We start from the raw sequence: 23097 nt of genomic DNA, 5'->3' as shown, positions 1-23097 counted from the left end.
GATTGGTTCCAGTGGCAACCAGCCCCCATTCTTAGGTGGGATTCAAAAGTCACCTCATTAAATAAACAGAAGGCACCTTTATTTCCCTCATCACTGGGGAAATTTCAAGAGTGTTAGGAGCTCTGTGCTAGAAATAGGGACAAAGTCCAAGTATATATTTCTTATTATCAATCACAATATCATAGTACTCTTTGCATGACTTTGCCTAAGTAGGATCTTGGGGAATCTGTCCCATCCTGACCCTGCATCCCCATACCCCACCCCCACTCCCTTGTTATCTCAGGAGTACTTCCTTAACAAATCACACACAGTCTTTATTTCCAGGTCACATTCTGGACATCCAGACATAAAGCAGAAAAAAATGGGTACAGAAGCAAAGGAGGGTGGGCAATAGTTGCTAAGTAACAGAAAACACCTGTACAGGGTCACTTTCTCAAAATCTTATCAAACATTCCCAGTATGTTGGGTGGCTTGGTGTGGAGAGCTTGATAAGGCATTGTCACTGGTTCGGCCTTGGGTAAAAAGAGCACAGGCCCAGAATAGCCTAAGTTCTTAACATGTACCACTTTTAGTGCCAGTGCAAGTGCATCTAGAATGAGTGTCTCCATTTACTTCTTCAGATGTCAGTTTTTATTTCAGGTGATAAGAGATTCTAACAAAAACGCACCTACATGAAAGATGGGTCAGAAAGAGATCCAACACCATATTCTATTCATTAACATTCCTTGAAATCACTGTTGTTTGGTTATAAAATTCCATAATGCCACCAGTGGATGATTCAGAGGAGGTGAGCAAGCAAGAGTTTGAGGTGAACAGAATCACTATCATTGTGGGAATACTCATAATCATGGGTTACTGGCCTGCCTTGTAAGGCAGAGCCTATTTTTGGGACCTCAAAGCATTTACCAGGTTTCCCAAAAATTTAAGAAGGAAAAGGGAAAAAATGGGGTATGGTGAAAGTTTTGTATATACTTAAAATGTTTTAAAAATCTCCTCCAAATTTAAATGATGTTGAACAAGTGTTCTCATTTGTCTTTGATTGAAAACAAAAACAATTTGGGATATCAGAAAATCACTCAGAATTATCTTCACATCAATTCAGATGAGGACCTCGTCTTGGGATCTCCCACATCTGGTTCTTTTGGAACAAGAGCAAGTATGTAACCATGCTATGTTAAGGACACCGCCCGCACATAGAGACAAGATCATCATTAAAAAAAAAATTATCCTTCACTTGGATTGCAACTAATTCTTGAATCTCATTGTAATTAAGCTGAGTGAGCACAGGCTTAAACCAGCAAGTTCTACTAGCAGAATCCTTCTTGGTGAAATTGCATTATAGACTGAGGAGGTGAGCCACCCCACATCACAATATGACTTCCCCTAACATCTTGTCTTTTTATTATTAACACCAAAATTGTGTTGAGTACCTGTTATGTGTGTCACACTGAATTGCATGCTGGACATATTTTTAATGTCTGTTTAAGGTGAATGTTTAAACCTGTGAATGGTTTTCAAGGCCATTAAAAGAAAGCCAGTTCAGCTGCATAGAAAGTTTAGATCCAGAGGACAAAGGGACGCAGGCAGAAAAATATGCATGAAGATCTCGACTCGGCACAAGGGCTTTGCTCAGAGAGGGCTGGCCCAGTTCCCATTGTACGTAAGAGTCAGGTGGGTGGGTGTCCCAGCCAGCCATGGGCACCAGTCCACCAACAGTTCTTATGCCTGTAGCCCCAAAGTAAGTAGTGATCTGGTTTAGAGGAATTACTCCAGAGAAGTCTGGATCCAATAGATACATATGTTTTTTGGCCTGGGGCTTATCCTGGCTATGCAGTCAGTCAGTTTGGGTCTAATGGTTACCTATCTCTCTGAGGATTCACATCAAGATCTCAGATCTTCTCTTTTTCCTCACTGGCCCATTAAAGTCTCTGCTGGTACCTGTTGTGCTTCCAGCCCAGTACCCATTCCTCTTCAATTAACCCTTTGATTTGCCTTTGGGAAACTATGGCCAGGAGCAGCATTATAACCTATGAGAAGCTATGAATGCAGGAATTCAAAGTCCAAAATATGAAGCCACTGTGCTTGAGCCCTGGCAATACTGCTTACCAGCTGAGCAGCCTTAGGCAAGTGACTTACACTCTCTGAGCTATAGTGTCCTCAACTATAAGAGAAGGGTAAGCATAGCTCCTACCTCTTAGTGAGCACTAAGTGACTGAGTCTGTGTGTGTTGCACATGCTAAGTGCTGAGTCCAGGTTAATGATGGCTGTTATCACTTCATTATATTTAGTCTTCATAGAGATACCGGTCAACATGCCCTAATCATTTCAATGGGTGAACACATGACCCACACTAGGCCAATCAGACTACTTCTCCTGGGAATTTGCTTCTTGGGCCAAGTGAAAGGATAGAGAAATTCATGGAGCCAGTTTATTTTGGGATAGTGCTGTGACGATGCTGTGTGTTTATTTCCTAGCTCCCTGGATAGCTGGGTTCCAAGCCTTCCCAGGACCTGGCTCATCATGTTCCCCTTTGAATTCTGGGAGCTATTTCATGTCCTTCCAACACATCTCTGTTTTGGTAAATTATTCAGAATCTGTTTCCTTTGGCTGTAACCAAAACACCCTGACCAACACAGAGGATCCCTCATAACACTGGGGATACCGCTGTCTTTGTGTCTTTGAGTCCCCTGATTTGCTCAGTCACATTCTCTGGAATAAGAAAAGGTAAAAGGATTTCTACCTGTAGAGATGTGGTAGACAGCAGAGATCTACTACACAGATCCTCTTTGAGGATAGACTTGCCCAGATGCATAAAAGTGACCCCCAAACTTAGTAGCATGAAATAGTCATCTGCTTTATTCATGGGTTCTGTGGGTAAGAAACTCAGATAGGGTAGAGCAGGGACAGTTTGCCTCTGGTCCAAAAGACCTCAGCTGGAAGACTCCAAGACTAAGGGCTGAAATCACCTCATTCCCTTGCACAATGACTGAGGCCCTGGCTGGGGCTGTGGCCAGAACACCTACTGTGGCCTCTCCCTGGGGCCTGGGCTGGGTTCCCAGGGCCAGTGTTGAGAATCAACAGAACCAGATGGAAGCTGTATGGCCTTTGATGACTTGGCCTCAGAAGTCACAGTGTCACTTCCCCTATAATCTCTTTGCTTCCAATTTCAAAGGGAGGGAAAAGAAGGGAGTGACAATGTTTTAGAAGAGCATGTGGAACCAAAAATATTGCTATGACTATTTTTGGAAAATACCATTTGCCACCAGTACATTTAAAGAGAAAATACAAACCATAAGGCTTGGCTCAGTAGGAGAGCTACAGCTTAGCCCCCAAGGATGCATGAAGGAAATAAACATCTGCAATTAGAAGGAAAAAATGGTGAAAACATACAGATAATGTGAAATATACATGTGTTTGTGTCTTACAAGTAAAACTTACAAATAAAACCATTAAAACAAGCTTGGAAACACCTGGACGCTAAACCTCATGTAGACCATAATCCAAACTAGGATGATTGCAGCCTTTGGAAATATTGCAACAGACCCAGAAAAAGATGCTATTCTATCATTACAACCCTTCACTCCAACTACAAGGCTAAATGAAGGATATCTTGCTTGGGGATGAAAGGAGATGGCTGGACCAGGCTTGTGGTAAAAGCCTGCTTCCACCCTAGAGATAATACCAGAGATGAGCCAGCTATTCCCTGATGGGGTAGAAACTGATGCCACCTTTCCTTCTGGAGCAGACTCATGATCCCAAGGCCAGGAAAGCCATCCAGCAGAGGCCTCTCTGCTCTGGAACTTGCTTAGTCCTTGCATTGGGGTGAGTCAGAAGTTCCAGGGGCTGATACTTCAGGAGCAACACTTGACCCATGGGAGTTGAAGAACAAGTCTAAAGAGTGCTGTATCCCAGGACCCAGCTGGATTGAGCCCCTTCTTTTCTCTGTTTCACTTCCTCACTCCCCGACTGGGAATGCTGTTTAGCACCTTCCCCAAGCACACTAGATGCCTTCAAATCGCAGTCTTATGGCTGGCCTCTGGAGAATCCCAACCAAAACCTCCCATCTACAATCCTGGGAGACAGGAAAATAGAAGTAGAGGGGAGACAGAAAGAAGCAAGCATCTTGGGATGTCCAACAAGTGGGATGTGGAATTGTAGGCCTGTTTGCATATGAGGTTGATCACCGTGACATGTGATGATGATCAGTTTTCAAAAATGGATTTTTGTTCCATTTGGATTGTTTCTTTTTAAGCTGCAGGGTCACAAAGCTTCATTGATAGGCAATATGAGGCTGCAAGGAGCAAGGTGGGACCTCAGGCAGCTCCTTTACTGCTCTCATTCACTATTCTTATCTATAAAATGGAAATAACAATAGTAACTACTATATAAATGGGTTTCATAAATGTTATGTTATCCTAGTGTCCTGGTACCTGGAAAGTAGCAAAGGTTCAGAAAAAAAATATATATATATATATAGTTTTTATATCCATAAAGTCTCCCCTTGAAGTCTGAGAGCTCCCTTTAATAAACCTGGTCTAAAACAGAACACACCAGCTTCCCCCAAATCCATTTCCATCAGCATTCTTCACCATATCACCTAGAATGATTAGTTGCTAATAGTTGGGAAGCTATTCAAACTGGCTTAAACAATAAATAAAGATTTAACCAAGAAATGACATTTGGGGTAAATTGGCACACATGACTGGAACCCCCAAAGAGGGCTGGTGTTGGGCCAAGTTAGTATCTGCATCCAGTATCTTTCTTTTCATTTCCTAGCTCTGCCTTCTCAAGGCTGGCTTCATTCATGGCAGATTCACCCTTCGGGCAGTTCTGACTCTGTGTTCATTCACACTTTCCACGCAAAACCAATTCCTGAGCTTTATGGCTTGAGTGGGTCAAGGCAGTCTGCCCTGTCATCCTTGAACCAATTAATGGCCAAGGGGAGGGAATAGTGCTGACAGGCTTCTGACATAACAATCTGTCTGTCCCACCCCAAAGACCACTGTGCCATCCTTAGGAGGATCAAGGGTGGGCATGGGACCAAAAATGGAGTGTAACTTGCAAGAGAAAGGGAAATGAATGCTGGATGGCCAAAAGTACCAGAAACATATAGACGTCATCTATCTCATTTCTGGTCCCTTCTTCCACCTGTTGCTTATTTTAGAAAGCTTGAGTCCTTTCTCTTCTTTTTTTTTCTATCCCCAATTTCCATGACTTTTTTATTAATCAACTTCTTAAATACCTTTCTCATCCATCTACTTTCCTCCATTCCCATTTTAATGTTTCATCTTGCCCAGGCTGCCTCAATGGCCTCAGTAGCAGTTGGAAGTCAGAAGCCTCACCTGATATGTTAACAGAAATGGAATAAAATAGTTATTCACTTTGTAACTGAAAGGATAAAAAGTGAACTCTAAAGAGTCTTGGAACAGCAGCTGCAGGAAGCAAGTACCATTTCTAGGCCTGGGGGATAAAAGAAGTGTTTGGAAGTACCACAACTTAGAAGCATGGAGAAGGGGTCCCATGGAGCTGAAATTCAGACCCTTGAAAAGGAGCCCTGGCCAGTTCTGTTTAATGAGGAAGGGGGTGAAAACCCAAATTTGTTATCATCGTTTTCGCTTTCCCATCTAGGAAGGTAAGATATGGAGACATTGCCTAAGATCATCTTAACAGGGCATCTAACAGGTACGGGGAAGCTATTCCTGCCTCCTGCCTCCTTGTCTACACAGGAACATCCTTTCTGCTCCTGTTTTCCACACAGTTCAGAGAAGAGAGGGGTTAACACTGTGTGCCTGGCTTGCAACAGAGTCAAATGCCTCATTTGAACATCTCTCTGCCTCGCATGGAGGGAACTGCCCACGCCCACGTCACCCCAGACTCTGTGATGGCAAAAGTGTGATTCCGAGGTGGATGTTCACAGGCTCCAGCTCATCTGGGAGATGTATAGCCATGCGGCTAGCTCTCCCTGGGCTGCCATTAGCGCTTTATCTGAAAAGGCCAAGCAGCTCCTGCCCTGTAAATTATACCTCATTTCTTTAAAAAATGTGTTATGGATGGAGAAGGGGCAGAGAAATGCACAGGAAGAGATACAGCAAGGGAGGACAGCAAGGAGGGGTAAATAGGTAAAATAAATCGGCTTCGAGCATGCCTTTTGACCATTTTGCTTTAGTCTATTGATTTGGACTTTTTCCCCTTCCCCGGGAGTGATCAATTTTTCGGTGGATGGAATACAGTAATGTCAAGCAAACCCTTCAAATGGGTTGTCATTAATTTGCCTTTTGCTGGTCCTTGTTCACTCGGAGCAAGATGTGTTTAGCTTTCTCCAAACACTATTGGAGGTGTACTCTGGGGATTTTCTGGGACTGATTGGCACAGGGCCGGGAATGTGGGCCTGGGATGGGGCGAGCAGAGCTGGTGCAGACTAATGAAGGCAGTGTGTTTGTTCATCTTTACAGAGTCACTTATTACCGCTAATTGGGAGGGACAGTTCAAATAAGCACAGAGGAGCAGTTATCACATGAGCGTGACATGGTTTTAAAGGGGCCTTCCTGCATCCCTGAACTCCCACAGCAGGCTGGCTGGCCGCCTGGGCCTCAGGCCTCCAGAGAGCGGAGGCTTTGTCAGAGCGCCCCATAGAAGTCCGCAGCCTAAGAAAGCTCGGTTTGGCAAGTCATCGGAGGGAGCCACAGACGCACAGCTGCCTGGGACACTTAGAAAGTCAACAGCTGACGGAAGGGGAGGACTCTGAGTTTGGCTGTAAGTGGACTTGAAGATGTGATTGGAATTAATTTGCAGAACATAGAGGATGTGTTCTTTAAAGGGCCCAATTGGTTTTAGAGAACATTCATTTGTATGAGTGTTCAAATATTAATAAAGCAGCTTACATCTCTTAGGGTTCTGCCACTGTATCTTTTGATTATTTCCCTTGTAAGAAGACATTAATTTCCTCTCTATTCTATTAAATAGATGTGAGTGAATGCACCATGTCCATCCCAATATTATGGCCAGTATTTCCCGATTATTTGGATGCATTTGTCCAAACCAATTAATCATTAGTCAATGCTATGGAAAGACACTTGGATTTCCCAGAGGTCCCACAAGGAAGTAGTGGCCCTAATCCATTCATCCTACAAGGGTGGTAAGTGCCTCGAATGAGCCAGGATCCACTCTAGGGACTAGATAGGAACTGGGGACATAGCCCTGAAGGAAATGAAGTCCCTCCTGTCCTGAGACGTGAAGAGTAAGCAAGTAATGCACAAGGTCATTTCAAACCAAGATGTCATTTGTAGAGACAATGGAGCAAGGTGTGCTCATGCCAGTATGTCACTAGACTTTTGAGATGCCTGCACTTACTCTTATGGAAAACAAAATCAAGCAACATTGACAACAGGACTATGGTGGAGCCCAGAACTTTGATGAGATCTCAGGTAAGGTTACATTTAGTTGCCTGTTTGTAGATACCAGCAATACAAAACCTTCTGATTCAAATTATAATCCTGTCCTGAGGAAGTGTGTGAGAGATTCTGGGGCTATACTGTTGTCAACTGAGCAAGTTTCTCATAAGCCCCAGTTTTGGTGCAAAGCCATAGTACCTTTCCTTGGGGCTGGTTTCAACCCCACTCTGTCTCATGATTTATACTTTAAAACTGCATACACACACACACACACACACACTATCATCATCAGCTTCATCGTTGCACATACACACACATCCAACTAGTGGATGGTAGCATCTTAGGAAGAAAAAAGAAGTCATTTCCTTCCTCCTGAACACTAAAAATTGCATGATCTATTTATGACAGAAGCAGATGATGTGTATCTGGGCTTCCACTTTGAAAGTATTTTCAAGAAGGTGACTGACTTTCCCCAGTCAAGACAGCAGACCTCAAAAAAGGAGTATCAGTTTATGAAATCCATATAAGCCATTCTTGTAAACCTTTGCATTTGTTTTGAAATTTAAATTGGAATAATGAGCTATTAAATCTGACTAGTGGGTAAGCAGTCTAATGCTTTCCTAGAGAATGTAAGCCTTGGTACTTAACAAGAAATTAGGTTTGGGTTTTTCGGCATGGAAAATAGGAAATTATTTGCTGGGTGATACATTCCATTTTCAATTTCCTGTGATATTAAGAATGAATTTGTTGTTCATTGATACCTTCCAAGAGACCCCAACATAGGGAAAACAATGCCCCCTTCACTTCTGCATGAATGCATTCAGTTCTTTTCTTCACATCTGGAAGTCATTTATTTTGCTCTGAGACATCTGCAGGAGCTGTTGACATATGATGGAGGCAAAAGGGCTGGCAAGCATGGTGAGACCCTGGACAGTCGTCACTCTTTCTGAGGCCTGGCTTTGTTGGAGGCAAGAGAAGAACCCACTTCCCCACTGGGTGATGAGTACAGGTTGACCAATTAAACCAGTTGAATGAGCTTAAAATGCCTTTGCAGGGGGGAAAAATGAATTTATCTTGTAAAAATGAATCCTTCATTTTAAGAGCTAAAAGGAAAACATCTGGCTCAACACTCTGTGGGATTTCTTTCTTAATGGGCCAGCGCACAAAATGTCTTTTTGTAGGATGTATATGTGTGTATGAATTGCTGTGTAATATTGAAATTTGTTGTTTTAAAATAACTCCATGTGATGGACGCTTTAGCCTCTTTCTATTGGTCATTGATCAGAAATCCTTGGAATCTACCACCAACAAATGTTCGAGGGGACGAATTGGGAACACCAAGCCAGGTTCTTTGGAGAGGCAAAAGCATTTGTTGGTAAAGCTGGCCTGAGATTCCTCCTCTGCTTTCATGAAGAGCATAGCCCAAGCCCCTAAGTGAAAAAACTAGAGGGCTGTGCTATGTAAGAATGAGCACCAGTGCTCCAAAATATAGAATAAAGGATGTAGGAAAGCCCTATTGAGCTCACACCAGCATCTCACTCCTTAAAATACCTGAAACACTACCCTTAGAACATTATGGGAGTAGTAAGCAAAGACATCTCCTAGCAGCCTTTTCTACCATGCCAATCCCCAGAGAGCAGCCATTCTTGGACCTGCTAGTTCAGTGGGCAACTCTAGCCATCTCAGCAGCATGATGGGAAGGAAGGAAAGAGGAGAAAGTGTGAAGATGCTGCTTAGGGCTGGAGGTCAGGAAGGAAGCTCCAAAGACTGGGTTTGACTACTACCTCATTTTAATAAGAGCCTGTTCTGCTTAGAACCCAAGGAAGGGGTGGGAATGGCTGAAGAGAAGGGACAAAACTGTGGGATGGGATTGTTCCCCATAAAGCTGAATCCTTTCAGGCTTTCACCAGACACACTGAAGGGAGGGGGGTGGGGAAAACAGCCCGTGGAGGTATGCACTAGGATGCAGTGATGGCAGTGGGTAGAGGATGTCTACAGTGGGGACAAAAGGAAGCCACACAGGACAACCTGGCACCTTGTGGAGCCAAAAGGCAAGATGTTGGGTCTGCACACTAAGTGTGCCTTGGCTTAAAACTAATGTGATGAGGAAATAACTCTGAATATTGGTAATTAAAACTTCTTCCTTGAAACACAGGAGTTTCTTCCAGCTCCTAAAATCATGTTCTTCTAAATCAGAGACCAGATCTACAAATACTGCTCACTGAGCAGCAGGAGGGAAAGGAAAGAGGGCACCGATGGCCGTGGCCTGTGACAGAAAGATTTAATAGGTATAACCTGCAGCATTTTTCTGCTCTGGGAGAGTGGATAAAAGTTCCCCTGATCTAATGACACATTGGAGGGAAGGACAAGCCACAGGGATAAGAGACAGAGAGAGAACTGCAGGACAGACTTACCTTCCACAGCCATGCCAGGTACTTACAAAGAATCCATTCATCCCTTCTTTCAAAAAATATTTATTGAGTGCCTAGGATGTGGCAGTAACTGTTCTGGGCATTTGGGACATGTCTATGAACCACACAAATAAAGATCTCCAGCCCTGTGGAGCTTACATCCCAGCAGGGAAGACAGACTGTAAACAATAAGCAGAAATAAAGTGCATGGTCTCTTAGAGGATAACATGTCAAGAATAAAAGAAAAGCAGAATGAGGAGGGGGAATCTAAAGTACATGGGGGGGATTATCATCAAGCATGGTGACAGTGAGCCCTACTGAACTAGATCACAGTCAAGACATAGAAGCACTGAGGGAATAAGCTGGGTAGGCAGTGTGGCCCTCGTGGCCCATCATGGCTGTGCAGTGAGGCCCTTATTTCCAGGGGACAATCCAGCCATGGCTCACTTTAGAGTAAAACTTGTCTGTGTCCCGCAGAATCTCTTCAGCAACCCGTGACCCATTCTGTGAAAGTACCCACCTTCGGCCAACCCAGCACACACCCAAAAAGAGTAGATGAATATTCTTAGAGAAGGTGATGGAGGTTTGGAGAGCCTTGATGACCAAAGCAAAGTGAGAAAATAACATATGACTAACTTGCCCACTGAGCTAGGACAGCAGTGGAACCCTCCACCAGAGTGTATTCCTTCTATTTCAGAATATCAGCCAAAATACAGCCCCAAATGAGTTGTCAGATATCTGAGTCTTTTGTTTTTATTGTTTCTTCTTGGTTGGGTTTATATTTTACAGGTGACTGTCCCCAGGACTTAGCCTACATCTGGTGATAACTTTCTGATTTTGTTTTTATTTTTTTAGACTTATTTCATTTTGACCATTGAGTCATTATGCTTCCTATTGATTACACTTATTAATATTTTTCTTGTCAAAGGTTTTGTCAGTTGCTTTATTTATGATGACATGAGTTCACTAGAAATAAAGCAGGGTGTAAATAACCCCCACATGGGTAGGATCTATGAAACCCATTTAGTTTCAAGTTTCTGCGATTGCCTTAATTTTGAATTCTGCTACCAACAACTTTATCACAACGTAGAAATTCAAACTTTATGTCCCAGCCTGTCACTCCTAGTGAAGCAACCTGCAAATTGGTGTAACCAGGTATTGACTCCTTGGCTTAGAATATGTGGTCAAAAAATAAAATTAAATAAATAAAAAAAAAAGAATATGTGGTCATGAGAGACGTGTCCATGTTCTCGCATGTGCACAGGTGCATGTGTCCATCCACTTTGCAGTTTTTCCTCTTTATGGGCCCCCAAGAAGATTTCAGTCTTCCTACTTCCCTTATTTGGAAACAACCCCAAAAGCTGATATCCCCAAGAGCTGAGATTTGGTCCCCAGAATCATGAATCTCAAGTTCCCACAAGCCTTTGTCTTTTGCTACTAGTATCTTTCCCTTGGGTGTAGGTAAAAAGCATTCCTTGGTAACTTTGACAATTCATCCCATGCCTGTCTATAACTATAGCAAATCTAGTCCATATCTATCCAAAAGGTCAGTTCAGTGGCCCAGAGTATGGTTTGGGATATTGACAACCTCAGAAATATATATCTAAATGAGTTCCCACCCTCTCTTTATCCTCCCCATTTTATAATTATTGCTCTTATGGGACATTAAGAATAAGATAGAGAAAACAGAGAGCAGTTGAGATCCAATGGTGTTTTAATGGCTTCTAGCATGAGCTAGTATGGACAGTTGGAGCCTAGCTCAAAGGAAACACATCTTGTCAAGGGTTATACAACTCAAAAGCCCTCTTCCCATTCCAAGTTCCACTGTCCCTATGAGGTTTGCCCATCATCATAACAGCCTGTGTCCATGACAAGCAGTGGGACACAGGTAGAATTAGCAGAGGCCTTCATTCCCATGTTGGCCTCCCTCTTTTTGTACTCTCAGTATCATATTCTACAGAACACTACACACAAGCCGTTGAAGGTTCCTAATGAATACTCACTTTCTTTCACATCTTGGCACCAAAGCTGTTGTTTTAGTCTTTCTTTATATCCAGCCCCAGTAGGTCTCATTGGATTATAAAATCAAACTGTCTATGAGGAAGAAGACAGACAAGATGGCCTATGGTAAATGCAAGTGAAAAATATTAATGGGTAAATATGATAACTTGCCATATATAAAGGGAGTGGCTCAGCTGCCCCAACTCTGACCAAAGGCCCCCGTGCTCTTCTAGATGGGAAGACAGTGCTTCCTTGTATCCCACCTTCTCATATGTAAATTTGGGAAAGCAATCTATATTAAAAACTGTCATCAGGATTAAATGAGAGAATATGTGTAAAGTCTTCATATGCTGCCCACTACATAATAAAATTTAATAAGTGGTGGTGGTGATGATGAAGGTTAATGAGTGGAAGCCAATTTTAATTACTTTCAATGTTATTGCTTGATGCAAGTCAATTAAGCATTTATTAAGTGCCTCCCTAAAATGTCTGTGGGAGTGCATGGGGAAGGCTGCACTAATTAGGAGAATTGGACTGAACAAGAAGGTGTAGCCCTACAATATTCTCTGTCCTCTGGCAGTGAGGGGCTAATCCTCTGATGCCTTCATCTCCTACCTAAAAATGGGGTTGGCGATATCTTTCCTGACCCACCTCAGAAGTCCCACATGAAGAGACGAGAAAGTGAATTGCATGATTCTTTCTACCCTAATCAAAACAAAGCCAAACTACAAGACACACATCTGCCTTTGGTGATGAAATATATGGAATACTCCGTGATACCATGCTGCGAGCTCTGTGGTAAGCCTGTTTTTCTCACTCAATCTAAGCATTTGACAGTGGGGGCAACCATATCAGACATCTCTTATCCCTGGAAATAGTCTTTTCCAAGTGTTCAAATTCAATTTCCACAAATATTATTGAGGACCTACTATGTACCAGGCACTGCTAGGCCCTAGAATTGTTGGAGGCAATAAGAATGTTCTATATCTGCATGGCCACTAACCCCTGTGGTTGTTGAGCCTTTAAAATGTGACTAGTGTGACTGAGGAACTGAATTTTTAATTTTGTTCAATATTACTGAATTTTAAACTAAATCTGAGTGACCACATGTGACACGTGACTGCCATGGACAATGCAGGACTAGACTCTGGAGATTAGGCTCTGAACAGAAGGGCTGAAAGTCCTTGCTTTCTTGAAGCCTATTTTCTAGTGAGAAGGGAGTGGAGACAGACAAAAAGACAAAGTAAAATACATAGTGAGTCAGATAGTGGAAAGGGCCCTATAGAAAAAAAAAAAAAAGGAAAAAGCCGAAATAGAGTCGGGAAAGGCCCGAATTCTAAAAGGAGTAATATACTTAACTGTTTCCTTGTCCTATAAAGATGAACCTCTCAGATTTTATTTCAGGTACCACCTGAAGCAAACTGCAGGGTCCAGAGGTTTTGAATACTTAGATTTTGAAGACTTCTAGGAATCAGGTGTCTGATTCGGACGGTTGCTTCTATCCTTCTCAACTCTGTACTCAAAATACACCACTTCTCACTTGGCACAATCATCAGAAATAATGTGTAGCTTAATAGAACTTCTCCATTAAAAGGTTTTGGAAATAATATATGAAATTAATGGTTTACAAGAATAGTTTTAGACACTTGAAAACATAGCTAACCTAAAGACCTTCAATGCACCATGAATACATTCATTCCCCGACTAAAAATGAATCCCAAAATTGGTTTTGATTTTTATTTAAAATTCAAATGTCTGATGTCCTTAAATTGAACAAATGATATTTAAAAATATCCATATCAGTCTCCAACATCTGCAGATTGTGATTTGCATTTTGAAATTGGCTGCTTGAAATGAACGACATGAGCACTGCCACTCTTCCCTGCCTCCCTCCAGTTAGTTAATGAAATGCGAGAGGTCAACCCTTTGTCCTTAAATTAGTTCCCATAAAAATCTTTTTGTACTTTGCTGCTTGTTATGATGTCTTGAGGCTGAAGGAAACGTTGCTATTAATTACATCTTTGTTGAATATGGATATCTATTCAGAGTTAGTTGAACAGTTTCAAACAAAATTAGCATCTTGCGACACTCAGGCCAGCTTTGGGTTGGTTATCAAGAATATTTTTCTTTTTTTTCTTTAAAAAAATTTTTTTTAAGCAGCTAAGAGAATGCTCTTTGGCAAGTGTGTATTATCTAATATATTCAGCTTTCAGTTGCTACTTTTTTCCAGATGAAGATGAGCTTAATTGAGGTTGTCCTTTTAAGTTTGTAGAGCCCTTCAACATCTCACACAAAAGCATCTAGAGGCTTTTCATTTGTCTTGAGTATGTTTCAGATGTACAAATATTATTTACTTTAAACTCCAAATCAAAAGGTGCACTGTAACTGTTTTAAATAAAACATTAGTCAAGACTGAAATATATATAAATTCAAAGCAAGGATTTTTTTTTTTTAAATCATTTATGGGAAGGGAGCTCAGTTAACAAATTTTTGAATACAGAGTATAGGAACTGTTTAGCAATGCACTTCAAGCAAGCACTTAATAAAGGAATTTATTTTCAGTTCTCCAAAGATAAATACTACAAACCCACTCTACAGCTGAGCTATGAAGTTAGCTTCCCATTTTCAAATGCTTTTAAACGTTTGCTTGAATGGGATGGGGTAAAGTTTGGTTTTGAAGAAGTGAGATTGATCAGTGAAATGTACCCAGTGTACTTGTCCACGGGGCCATTTGGAAGGAATGAAGAAAAACTATTCAGCCCCAGGCTCAGGGCTATACAAACCAGTTTGTATTATGAGGGTTATAAAGGTTGGTAAGTGGGACTCCAGCCCTGGAAGGGATACCCAATCTTGTGAGCATTGGAATCAAGACATTGGAAATTATAATACATCCTAGGGAAGATGGAAGAAACTGTGAAAAATAGACGAAGTTCTCTTTTTGTTCTTAATAGAATAAAAATAAGTAAAGCCCCAAGTACTACACAAACAAAGTAGATTAACTAGTTTAGGAATAAAATTCTCAAACCCTGTGAAGGCTAATTATTCCCTATTGCAGGGAAACAAAGAGTATGAATCTTTCTTCCTCCCATCAATATCTTAAAAAATATGTTGTAGTGATTTTTATTTCTTTCATTTTCCTCCTGCTCCTTTCCAGAATATGGACCCAGAGTGTCCCTTGTTGTGAAGCATGCCCTGGGAAGAGGCGCTAACCTTGCATCGCTTTTAAGTGAAATATACATTTTTCTTTTTAAATGGAAGCTCACAATGACATTGTGTAGAAGGGATCCCAGCACCTCCCACCCCACCCGCCTGGATTATCACCATGTCTCCTTGAGCTGCACCTCTGGAAAAAAATGTGAAGGAGGTAGCCCTCTGGAATGAATAAATTCTGCAGCTGCCTGTAATTATTTATTAAAATAGATTAAAGAAATAGGCTAAAAAGGAATCCGCCACCCATGTTAGAGATAGCATAATAAGAGGACACAGAAGAGAAAATTAATACCAGGGAGGAAAGAATGTTAGATATGTGTGTTCAAGAATACAGCCATCTCCGCATTGTTGGCTCACATGCAGACATACTCTCGGTTTTCATTTGGCCGGGTGGGCTTTGCTAATGAAAACGTGGGTTACTAATACGGATGTGTATGTCTCTAATTAACATTAGAATTGAGTGGTAAACATAACCAGGAGAGAATTCCAGAGATGGATGGGCTGAAAGAGAAGCGAGTGTATTGGGGGGAGGGCGAGGAGGCAGGTTCCAGAGAAGAAATCGGTCAGCCCTTGTTCAGATGGGCTTAATTTTGCCACTTGAGTCAAAATTGGAAACCCGTTTTCTAGCACAATTGCTTCAGTGTTTAGTGGGCACTGTACTTACAGGCTCCTTTTATTGAGGGAGAATTTTATAAACTTAGCACACCATCATCAAACCATCCTGGGGGTCAACTTTCCACTTGTGCCTCTAGCTCTTACGCAAGTACTTTTATAGTGTCTTCTAATATATAGGATTTATCTTCGGTTCTGAGAAGAGCTTTTAAACTTAATCCCTCGCTGGAGTACTAATTTGTTTCTTCATCCTTAAAACAGTACTTGCGATTAACTTTCATCACATGCAGTAGATTTTTTTAAATACAGCCCCTCCAGAAAAGTAGGTTTGTATTCATTTTTTGCTTTCCTGCTGTTGTTTGTGATGGCTGGGGGGTGAGTACAGTGAGAGGGGGAGAAATATTGATCACAGATGCTGATTCTATTAATGTATTTCTTCTTTTTTTTTTAGTCCAAAAAAGGTAACTAGAAATTATATTTGGAGACAGCTGCCTTAGAATGTTTCAAATCGTATTTGGCTAAATAAAACAGAACTACCACCCATCTAAAAAAGGGATGATATTTAAGATATGCTTCAATATGCCACAATTTATCCCCCCACCTCCGCTTTTTTCATTCTGGCTTATCCCATGCTATTTGAGTATAATATTATTCCATGATGTTTATGTATGAAAGACAATACACTTGCATATGTTAGAGAGAAGAAAGCTTTTTCTAGGAAAATGAACATTTCCCCTTTTCTTACGATTTCCGTAATGATTTATCAAAGTAGCAAAATGCCTTATTTGGAAGGCTGTGTTATCTCTAAAGACAATCTGCGTTTTACTTCCTTTCATACAAGGCTAAGGTAACAGAGATAATGCAGAGACCAAAAAATGCATTGGAATCCTTTTAACTGTAGGAATACTTATGAATTTTATTGAAGCTCGCATGTAACCACTTTTTAAATCCAATTTAATAAAATGTGTGTTTTTTCTTAATTATTAAATGCTCAGCCCCCAAGATTACGTCCACAGAAAATTTACATTTCCCACACAATATATGCTTTTCCTTGTTAATTTATTAGGGGAAAAGAAACCCACATATGAGCATATCCAGAGAAATGCTTTGAATTTACTCTTCTAAACATAATGCATGGTACACAGAGAGAGCAGTGGTACTGTATTTACACGTGAGCAGAAAGCAGAGACCCCCAGTGTTTCACTTCCGAAAATGAACAGAACTTTACGAAAATGTACAGCTGGAAATGTCATTCCAGTGGATCTCTACACCACAAAGCTATTACTGTTCAGTAGCTTTACCAATATTGTGCTTCTGTTTATCTGCCCATTACCATCTTAACAAAGTAAATCATTCCTGTTCTGCCCAGATCACATTTCTACACCCGCCCTCCGAAAACCAACATTTGTTACCTATAAACTGGGGACGCTCGCTCAGTGATAAGTATAATAGCTTAAATTGAATTTTCCTCCGAATGATTTAGTGAATACTAGAACACATTTTTACTTTGTTGTTTAGACTCAAGAAGGCATAAAATCTCCGCCATCTATTTATCATGTAGTTATTTTAATGTAAACATGTGTCCATTTAGATGAAGTGTTTCCATTATTAAAGCTAATTCCGACATGTCTCAGATAGACCATGAGAACGGAGCTCAACTCTTACTGATGGGGCACCGAAATCTGTCTCTGCTCAGCCTGCTGTCAGATATGTCTTCATTAGTTTTTTTGTCATTCACCGATGGCAAATGCTGTATAAATGGAATGACGATCAGGTCCGCCTTGATAACTTGTCTTATCTCATTAGTTTTCACATCAAAGTTAATCAGCAATGTGAATTGTAATTGCTAGAGGAGACAATGCGTAGATCACTGGTCGGGTTTTTTTTTCCCCCCTGCATGGCATCTTGAAACATCAGCAGGCTGGTTGGAGCAGATAGGCTCGGAAGGAAAATGATGTGGAAGGCATAATAAGCAAGCTGCTCGGAATTAATGAGCTAACCCAATAAGAAAAGAATGGCCAATCAATGTGAGTTGGGCAAATATAATTTAGAAATAATTGCTTGATTGGTTGCCTATAGAAGACTGATTTGACCACACACAAGGATTAAGAATTAAGATGTCAAGGCAAAAAAATAATTTGGCAACTGAGGGCATGTAATTTTTTGTTTCCTTCCCTTTATGATTGAAAGAGATGGGTGTTTGATATGCTGTTCACCAGAATGAAAACATTAGACACCCTCTTGTTCTTTTTCTGTTCCCCTCACAATGCAGGCCCATTGAGAATACAATTGTGATACTCCTGGACAGGACACGAAAAAGGTGCAGATTAAGAGAGATCGAGAGCGAGAGCATTCCCATTTATAGCAGCGATGCCCAAAGGCTGACTGTGTTGGTACGAGGTGTTTTCATCTGCAGAGCTGCAACATCGTTTGGAGGCATGACCAAGTGAGAGATGCGGATGTTTGCAAAATATATCGATTGTCTGTCCTAGGCCCAAAGAGTTCTGCTCACATCTCCTATTGCAATTTTTCCTAGAGCTCCTAATGTGATTTTCCCTACAGCTATTCACCAATTAGTAAAGGTCCCTTGCTATAGTCTTCTGTCTAAACTATTGGGGAGGTTCAGCCAGAAGGTAAATTTGCTTTGATCTACATTACACCTAATTGAGTCACCAGCAATGTCTCTATCCCAACATCAAGAAATGTGAAAATGTTAGATTATTTCACTGGGGATTAAACCTAATTTTCGCGTGTTCTGCATTAACCTATTAGGCTGGCTAATCTGCATTGCTAATGTGGCTGAGGCAGCTGTCACAGCTAAAGAAAAACATGATCATGCAATCCTTGAATGAATGATTCCCGGCCTGATTAGTCTTAGTGAAGTTAGCTGAGCCCTGGTGATAAGGAAGGGAAATTCCCAGGTTGCCAATAGCTTTGAAAATTATCAGACTGTAGGCAAAAATACACCTCATGATTCACAGGCTTCGGTCCAAATGCCGAGTTGAGTGACATTATTTAAGACTGACTAAGGCTAACTAGAATTGTCGCTCGCATAAATGTTTGTGTTTATTTTAAGGGACTAATGTAATGGATGCAGATTTAAATGCTAATAGAAGCCAGCCAGACACATAAAACCCCAGGCGTTGTTACTCTGTTGGTCTTTTATTAACACAGATTAAATTGTAATATTTTCTAGATAAATTGGCAAAATCAGGAAGATGCATTGCCCCCCAGAATGCTGGATAGAAACGACTCTTGCAAGACTTCTAGTTTTCTCATGGATGTACAGTGCAGGTTTACACTTTAGCTATTCTCCTTCTTTGCTGGCTTTTTTTTTTTTTTTGAAAGAAAATTAGGAAAAGACATATATATATTTATAAGAATGAAAATGGGTTTCTCCTCATTGGCCAGAACCCCTCTCTCTGCTTGTCTACTTAATTGCAAAGGGTAGGCGTGTATTTTTCTTCATCCCTGCACTTTGTGTGGAGACAGAACTGGCTGCCTCCCCCTGCTTCTTGTCCATTTGATTTCAAAGGCCAGAAAACCACCATGATGGGTAGCCTTCAGTTGTGGGAAGTGTTCAAGGGGCTGTGGTGGCTGCAAATAGAGTTAGGAGTCCATTTAATCCGATTACTGCTTGTACACAATTGGCCTGCCCAACCCACTGTGGACAGAAGCCTTTACTTTGTTTTTATTAGCCAAGAATCAGTTATCAGAAAAGTGGAATTTTGCCCCATCAGATTGCCCAGACAATCAACAGAAAATAAATGAGGAAATAGTCTAATGTGTCAATATTTATCTATTGGCCCTAATTGGACTTGTTGAGCATGTGGGGATGGCAGCTCTAGTTTATCTGTGCACTCTTGATCGCCCCTCCCATTGTGTAGACACTATAGCTGCCACACACAGGGTAATGACATCTCAAAGGCCAAGAGCACTGTCTGGAGAATAAATGCATTTTAAAGGTCTAAGAACACTGGTCTGCAAAGCCAGGGAGAACTCAGGAGGAAGTAGACCCCAGCAAATTGCAAGGCATTTGTGACTGAAGTGGGGCATCCTTTCCCACCCAGGTTCCTGGCACATTGTCTTCTGGTTTTCCAGGAAGCTCAGCTGGTTCCAAGCCTGTGGGGACAAGGCCTTCCTCCTGTTCTTGTTGCCTATTGTTGGTTTAAAGGTAACAGTAATCAAAATCACTGTAGCTAACAATATTTGAGCACTCATTACGTACAAGATGAGATTCTAAGCATCTGACATTTGAATTCCCCCATGCCCCAGAGATGACTTCTCCCATGAGGCCCATTTTCCAGATAAGTAGCTAAGGCCCCAAGAATAGCTTGCCCAGGGTCACTCAGCCAGTGGTGCTAGAACCAGGCCTTGAACCTAAGTAGTCTGACTCCATATTCCTAATTACCACCAGGCCCCAGGGTCCAGGCCTGACCAGAGAACCAGTGTCTCCTTAAATATTTCACCCCAGGCACTCAGTTTGCCTAAGCACCAACCAGAGTCCCCTTCCCTGGACACCTTCTCTCCTGTCAGTGACTGATCTTTCTCCTCCATCCTGAAAAGCCCGAGTCCACGACCATTGGAGTAGAAATTGGAGTAGAAATGGTGCATAATCAGTTGCTTATGATCCCATTGACCAAGTGTTTCCAATAACACAATCCACTCAGTCCTCACAGCATCTTTTCACGGAAGGAGGAACAGAAATTTCTATTATCCCAGCCTCCTTTTTAGGCCTCTCAGACCACAGTGACACTTGAGTCCTGAGTCAGTGAAATCACTGCCTAGGAGTCAGGCCTCTGCAACTTATCTGAACCACAGACAATGCCTGTGAACTGACTTCCTTTCCCTTGTGCAGCTGAAAAGCAACCTCCCCCGGCCCTCCTCCCCAGTTGTCCGAGATGAGCTGTGGTTCTCAATTCATTCCAAGAAGATTGCAAATGGATCAATCACAGAGTACAACACACACTGGATTGGACCTTAGACAGACACAGAGCCACAATCTCTTCTATAGCCAGCCTATTGCACAAAGTTAATGGGCTTTTTTCTTTCTAGCTGGATCAGATAGCATCCTGGGAAGTCTTTGTATCTCTATATCGCAGGATCGCTATACCGGTGTGGGAATGGTGACAAACCTACTGCTATGAATTCCTGATATTATCTTTCAGCAAATTAGATGTGCCTTCCCTATGAATAGCAGAGTGAAGAAAGCAGAGACAAATTCTTTTAAAAAAATATTTCTTTGAATTCTATATTACTCACACATAGATTATTTTCTCTTTCTACCGAATCTACTGGGTTCATTCTTTCTTTCATTATGTATTGTGCCATCACCATGCCAAATAAATTTTTGACCTCCTATAAGAGCTTCCCAGAGAGACAATGAGGGTCATTAATATTGGCATCATCTCAGTGCCAGTTGCATGGCTGTGTAATATGAATTTCTTCTTTTATAGTTCTGGAGGTCCAATGTCTGAAATGAGTCTTGTAGGACTGGAGCCACGGGATCAGCTGGCTTTGTTTCTTCTGCAAGTTCCAGGGGAGAATCCATTACTTGCCTCTTTCATATTTTAGAGGCTATGGCATTCATTGACTCATAGATGCCTCACTCCAAGTTCTGCTTCTGTGTGAAACCCCTTCTCTCCCTCTTATAACGATCCTAGTGAATACATTGGGCCCACCAAGCGAATCCAGAATAATCTCCCCATCTCAAGATCCTTAACTTGATGCTATCTGAAAAGTTCCTTTTGCCATCTAAAGTAACATTCACGGGTTCTGAGTGTCAGGACTCAGGCCTCTCTAGGGGGCCATCATCAACCTACCACAATATGCACTAGATCTTGGGAAGAAAGGCTAAGTGCTTGTCGACCACTCATTTATTCATTCCTTTGTCCATCTGCAAATATTGACTTGCAGGCACTAGGGCTGCTGCAAGGATCAGGATGGTGTTCACATTGGCATGTTGTATCTAGGAAATGAGTTTGCCACCCACTAAATAATCACACTGAAAGCCAGTTCATTGCCGTTGGGGTTCCAGCAGGAAAGGAACAGTGAAGAGAAGAGATGATGGGGCAGGTAGAGCTAATCCAGAGCAGGCACTGGTGTCCAGAAAGCCTTCCTTGAGAAAATGACGTTTAAGCCAGGAGCTGAGGGAAGTGTTGGACTTTGCTAGGAAAAAAGTAGGGAAAAGTGAAAAGCTACAAAGCCAAAGTGGCCACCCAAGCCTCAAATAATTGTCAGTCTAGAAGAGAAGTGTTTAATTGTGGTGACAATAGTTTTACTCTACTGTAGTCAAACTTGAGGTCCCTGCTGTGAGTGAGCATCAGTGTTTGTGCTGTTTCCTAAAAGGGTAAGGAATCCCTGGAGGTGAGAAGAATGGGGGGTAAGTCTTGTGTGTGTTTAGCTGTGTGTTTAGCTGCAAAGGAGGCAGAAAGCTTTCCCAGTTTTTCAGTCCTTGTGTCCCAGCCCTCATCTGAAGAGAGGCAGACTTTTGCTGTGTTTATTCCACTCAACTACAGAGTTAATGTTGGTGCAGAGCCAATTGGCCCTTCTTCTTGGAAGGCCGAGGTATACAAGAGTTTCTGACAGATGAACTTTCCTCCCTTCTGATTGGACTTGGTGGTTGCATAACTTCCATGAGCCAAATGTTCTGTCCTGAGCCTCAGGATTGCCCCTCATGAGAAGCCTCTTATTCACTACAAAGGAAGTGGTAAATTCACAGTGAAGAAGCCTGGTAGGCAAAATTCTTTAACCAAGTGATCAGAATTAACACAACCAGTAATTGGATTTGACATAGTGCACCTCTTTATAGGATGCAATGAAAAGTGTACAACATCAACAAAACTCAAAGACAACCTACAGAATGGGAGAAGATATTTGCAAATGACATATCAGATAAAGGGCTAGTTTCCAAGATCTATAAAGAACTTATTAAACTCAACACCAAAGAAACAAACAATCCAATCATGAAATGGGCAAAAGACATGAACAGAAATCTCACAGAGGAAGACATAGACATGGCCAACATGCATATGAGAAAATGCTCTGCATCACTTGCCATCAGGGAAATACAAATCAAAACTACAATGAGATACCACCTCACACCAGTGAGAATGGGGAAAATTAACAAGGCAGGAAACAACAAATGTTGGAGAGGATGCGGAGAAAAGGGAACCCTCTTACACTGTTGGTGGGAATGTGAACTGGTGCAGCCACTCTGGAAAACTGTGTGGAGGTTCCTCAAACAGTTAAAAATATACCTGCCCTACGACCCAGCAATTGCACTGTTGGGGATTTACCCCAAAGATACAAATGCAATGAAACGCCGGGACACCTGCACCCCGATGTTTCTAGCAGCAATGGCCACTATAGCCAAACTGTGGAAGGAGCCTCGGTGTCCAACGAAAGATGAATGGATAAAGAAGATGTGGTTTATGTATACAATGGAATATTACTCAGCTATTAGAAATGAC

This window comes from Canis lupus, chromosome 24, assembly GCF_011100685.1.
Source record: "Canis lupus familiaris isolate Mischka breed German Shepherd chromosome 24, alternate assembly UU_Cfam_GSD_1.0, whole genome shotgun sequence".
NCBI lineage: Eukaryota > Metazoa > Chordata > Mammalia > Carnivora > Canidae > Canis > Canis lupus.
Note: the sequence above shows the minus strand (reverse complement) of the source record.